This window comes from Protobothrops mucrosquamatus, unplaced genomic scaffold, assembly GCF_001527695.2.
Source record: "Protobothrops mucrosquamatus isolate PMUCROS unplaced genomic scaffold, P.Mucros_1.0 scaffold13454, whole genome shotgun sequence".
In the NCBI taxonomy this organism is placed as follows: domain Eukaryota; kingdom Metazoa; phylum Chordata; class Lepidosauria; order Squamata; family Viperidae; genus Protobothrops; species Protobothrops mucrosquamatus.
The window spans coordinates 1,699-6,674 of NW_015399227.1; the positions used below are offsets into that span (position 1 = coordinate 1,699).

Here is a 4,976-nt window from a genome sequence, read left to right on the forward strand (position 1 = left end):
AGAGGACGAGATGCTTTTGTCTATCTTCTGGACCCTCCATATTTCATTATCAATGGAGCAGCATTACCCCATGTGAGATGGATGCACAATCAGGTTATATGTGTGTTCCCTTGGGTCAAAAAAGCAGATGACAACTATGGACAGGAGGGTCTCTGTGTGGGTTTATCAAGTGTATCAAGTGTGCCCACTTCTGGACTGGGAGGCTCTTTAGACAGTCACTCATGCCTTGGTCACTTCTTGATTGGTTTACTGTAAGGGCAGCCCTTGAAGACCACTCAGAAGCTACAACTGATCCAGAATGCAGTGGGGTGGGCTCTGATGGGTGTGTCACAGTATGCGCACATGACACCATTGCTTCACAAGGACATGATTTGCCAGTTGGCTTCTGGGGCAATTCAAGGTGCTGATTATCATTTATAAACCCCCACACAAATGTGCACATTAGCCTGGCTACTGGATGGACCACCTGTCCCCATATGTTTCTGCTCATCTGATCAGGGTTGGCAGAGCATGCATGCTTTGTGTTCTATTAAGCAGTGTCATCTGGTGGGGCCTAGGAAGCATTTCTTTACAGGGATGGCTCCTGCTCTCTGGAATTATATCCCCCTGGATATTCAGACTGTTCCTAACCTTCTGACCTTTCATAAACTGTTTAAATCCTGGTTGTTCTCCCAGGCCCTGTGTTAGTTGGTTATGGGCTTGATGACTTAGGCCAGTGATGGTGAACCTTTTAGACACCGAGTGTCCCAAAACTGCCCCGCCGGCTCCCTCTCTGCCCCGCCTGCTCCGCCCCATCGCCCCTGCTCCATCCCCCGCCCGCAGGCCCACCTACCGCCTCCACGGCCTGCCGCAGATCGCCCAGGTGGCCCTGCAGCGCCATGGTGGCCATGCCTTCCACCCACAGCAGCATCTGCGCACGATGGGGTGTGGGGGCAAAGTCTTGTCCCCGCTGTCTGGTGCCATGTCCTTGGCTGCGCTGCTCCATACGGGCCGTGCCTGGGGATGACTCTCCTCTGGGGGGGGCTGCTGGTGAGGAGGGGGCCACAGGGGGAGGCAGGGCTGGGGCAATGGCACGCATGCTCACAGAGAGGGCTCTGAGTGCCGCCTCTGGCACGCGTGCCATAGGTTTGCCACCACTGACTTAGGCAATCAGCTCTGCAACATACACAAAAAGAGGCAATTTGCCACCATGTTTGGTTCTGAATGATCAGCAGGGTGCCCACTTAAGAAGTAAAGTGGTCACAGCCCCCATTTCTTTCATTCCCTCCCACCAGCAGGCAACACTTCACAGTGCTTGGAACTTACGTTATCATTTGGATAGAGGACGCGGGAGATGTTCTCTGCCAAGTTTCTGTCCAGCACCGCTTGAATGTAATCACCAACATTAACTGCACAGGGAGGTTGAAATAAAACATGCACAGCTGTTCAGTATCAGTGGGAGGGGAGAATGGAGAGTTGAAAAAAAACACACAACTTTTTTCCTGTCTACTTAGCGCAGAATTATATTAGGAATGTGCAGGGCTTCTTCTTTCCAAAACAAGGCATTTGCTTAGCATTTAAAGAGTAAATTTGCTAGTGTGAAGTATCAAGTTTCCTTCCAGCCCCTCAAAAGAAGTCCTTTATCCCAGCTCTCCTCAATCTGGTGTTCTTGAGTTGTGTACGACTTCCAGAACTTCCAGCCATTAGTCAGACAGATTGGAAATTTGGATGTCCAGGCTGGGGAAGCCTGCTCTAGTTTCTTTTCGGTCTTCCCTTACCAGAAGTGTTAATATATCAGAGGAAGGAAATGGAAGGGACTTTCTCTTCCCTCTCTTCCTGATGCTGAGCTAATAGACTAGACCACTGTTTCCCATCTTCAGCCATTTTAAGATGTGTGAACTTCCACTCCCAGAAAACCCCACCCAGCACTCCTGGCAGGGATATTCTGGGAGATGAAGTCCACACGTCTTAAAATAGCTAAGGTTGGGAAATGCTTTATTAGACCTTCTTCTGCCCCAAGCGCTAGCAATTTCCCAAGCATCTCTGCTTCCTTGATTTATCTATTTATTTCTCTCTTTATTTAGTACCTCCAGCTTTCTTCATGAATCCCTAGACCCCAAGAAAATGCTTGGGAGATGTTTCCTAAGGACACTCTGCCAGGAGCAGCTACTCCTCCTATTGCATTTAAGGCAAGATGGAAAGAGCCGTGGCCCTCCAATTGTTGTTAAATACCAATTCCCAGCATTTGACTCTGTGCAGAGGCTGCTGGGAACTGTAGTTCAGCCACATGAGGAGGATCACGGGTTTCCGATCCCTGGTTCCAGGGATGTTCTCTTCTCTCCCAAGCTTCCATGTCTCTAGTTGTTACATAGCAACATTGCTGAAGGCAGAAAATAGCCTCTACTCCCCTTAGGAAAGAAAAAACCCTGACAAAAGGGTTAGGAGGGAGAAAAATAGATCTCTTTGCCCATTATTAGTCTGACAATATACTAGTAGTTTGCAGAAGAGGAACTCAGTTAGAATTCTGTTTTTGACAGCTATCTGCAGGTCAGAAAAATGCTGTATCCTACCCCAAATCCCTGAAACTCTCCAATCTGTATTTGAGAACTGTTGATCACACTAGGAACTACTGCCACACATTTCAGTGACTAGGTAAAAAAAGCCCTATTTTGTTATAGTAAATTATTATGGGCTATAATCTTCAGTCCTGTCATTGCCAAGGTTCAATCTGTAATGAAGGCCACCATGGATAGGCCCATAATGAAAGCATGAAGGTCAATGGAAAATACTTTCAAAATACAAATAACCATCCAAAGTATTTGTTTTTACACTAACGCTGCAGATATGAGCTCTTCCATTCTTCCATTGTTGTTTCCAGTGAGGAAACTACCTTCAAACTTCGGCAGTGTGGTCAGAGTGGGCCTTGGTGGCTTGCAAAACTAGGTCTGCCTACGCCTGAAGACAACAATTTTCCTAACATTTCCTCCAGCCAAAGAATGAGAAATCATTGACAATACTTACAGTCACGGAGATTAAAGTCGTTGGGTGCTCGAGCAGACCAGAGTCTCATTGTATTAACTGTGTTGTTCATATAACCAGGAATAGGAGTATCATAGGGCAAAGCCAAAACAACCTAAAGACAGAGATTGCCCCAGTTATATTGGGTTTAAAATGGAATGTTATTCTAACATTAGAATATTATAATTTACTCAAGCCCAAAACTTAAGGGAAATTTTTTATAAAATGTTTTATAGGTGGCATCTGAATCCACAGAAATTGTCTTGTATGTATTCTAACTTACAACCCAAGTGCTGGAGATGTGGAAATTTAGATGCAACGTATTTTCATATGTGGTGGACATGTAATGTGGTTAAAGCATTTTGGATTAAGATTTGGTGGAACATTCAAAATATTTTTAAGAAAAAGATAAAGTTTAAACCACAGATATTTTTGTTGGGTATTTTGGAAGATTTGGATAAAAAAGAAATGGAGTTGATGTTAAATCTTATAACGGCTGCAAGATTGTTAATTGCTCAACATTGGAAAATGAAAGGTTTACCTACTATAGAAGATTGGGTAGTTAAAGTCTCAAACTTAGCTGAAATGGCCAAGATTTCCGCTTATGTGAAGGATTACTCACAAGAAAGATATATATTGGTTTGGAGAAGATGGATTGTTTATATTGAGTCGAAATATGGAACAAAAAAATATCATCTGGTTTTTGAATGAACTTCTGATTTTTAATATTTAAAACTATATTAAAATGATGGTATTTAATAATTGTATATTTGTTTTAAAAGAGAGTTAAAGGAAGTTATAGATTTGTTAGATTAATAGTTGATTAATGTTAGTTAGATTATGATTATTTTATTGTTAATCCTGTGATTGGCTCTGGGAAGTGAGGGGGGGAGGGAGGGAGGGTTGGGTTTGGGGGGAGGGGGGATTTATATTGTAAAATTTTATAAAATTTTCAATAAAAAAAAGAAAAGAATATTCAGTGGTTCCTGCCAGGTGCGAAAAATAGGATCACATGTCAGTTCAGAAGATTTATTGCTCATGCCTAAGCCTATACACAAAAATTGTCTTCCACAAAACCGGTCCCTAGGGCCAAAAAGAATGGGGACCACTGTTCTAAACTACTTAAGCATTTTAATGAAAACAAAAGTGGTACATGGATTTTAATCTGAAACAAAGTCTTCCCCTACTTAGATTTTGTGATGCATTTAGATATTAAATCTTATTTACATAAAGAATTTGGGCCAGCAGACATGATTCTCCTCTACAAGATGGCTGCACATTAGACTTGCCTGGTAGGAATTTTCTGCTTAAGTTCGCACAATTAAGCTTGACGGTTGCAGAGAATATTTGAAACTCTCCCACCCCACAATTAACATGATTGAAATGTGCTTCCCTTCTCCAAGGGACATTACCTGAGTATCAACCCATCTCACACCAGTCTCTGTATTCTCTACTCTTCCATAAAAATGAATAGGAAGCATGTACTCTGGCCTAGCCTTCTCCCAGGGGTTTCCATGTCTTAGCCAATCATCAGCTTCTTCCACCTGCCATGACAAGAGGCCAAGCATTAGAAAGATAGTTCAAGCTTTGCAGGACAAGAAGAAATGAACCCATTGGTCTTTATTTGTCTTCTAGATCAGTGTTTCTCAACCTTGACAATTTTAAGGCATGTTTCCTGTCTCCTTTCGGCTTTGGTTTGGAAGATCTGAGGGGTATTAAATCATCCTCCCCCTCTACGCCATGGACTCCCTCTGATCGGACTTATGTACACTAAAACGGTCCTGCTGGCCCTGCGCAACTCACCCCTCGCGCAGGCCTGGCCCTATAACATCTCCAGGGCCTACCTCGAGGATGGGGTGTGGAACCCTGAGAGGTGGCATGCAGTGGTCACTAGCAAAAAATTATTTAAATTATTTAATCTGAGAGCTTTTTTACAGGGGTGTTTTAATAAATTTTTAGGGGGAACCAGGGCGGGTGGG

General features: G+C 43.5%; 1 long non-coding RNA gene across 1 annotated transcript; it reads right to left on the reverse strand.

The window, feature by feature from the left end:
* Positions 1-1,305: 1,305 nt before the first annotated feature.
* LOC107301490 lies at positions 1,306-4,542 on the reverse strand. Its single transcript, XR_001549299.1, has 3 exons — positions 4,410-4,542; positions 3,001-3,112; positions 1,306-1,388 (listed from the first exon to the last, which is right to left on the reverse strand). It is a non-coding gene; the product is annotated as an uncharacterized LOC107301490 (long non-coding RNA).
* Between the last annotated feature and the right edge of the window lie 434 nt (positions 4,543-4,976).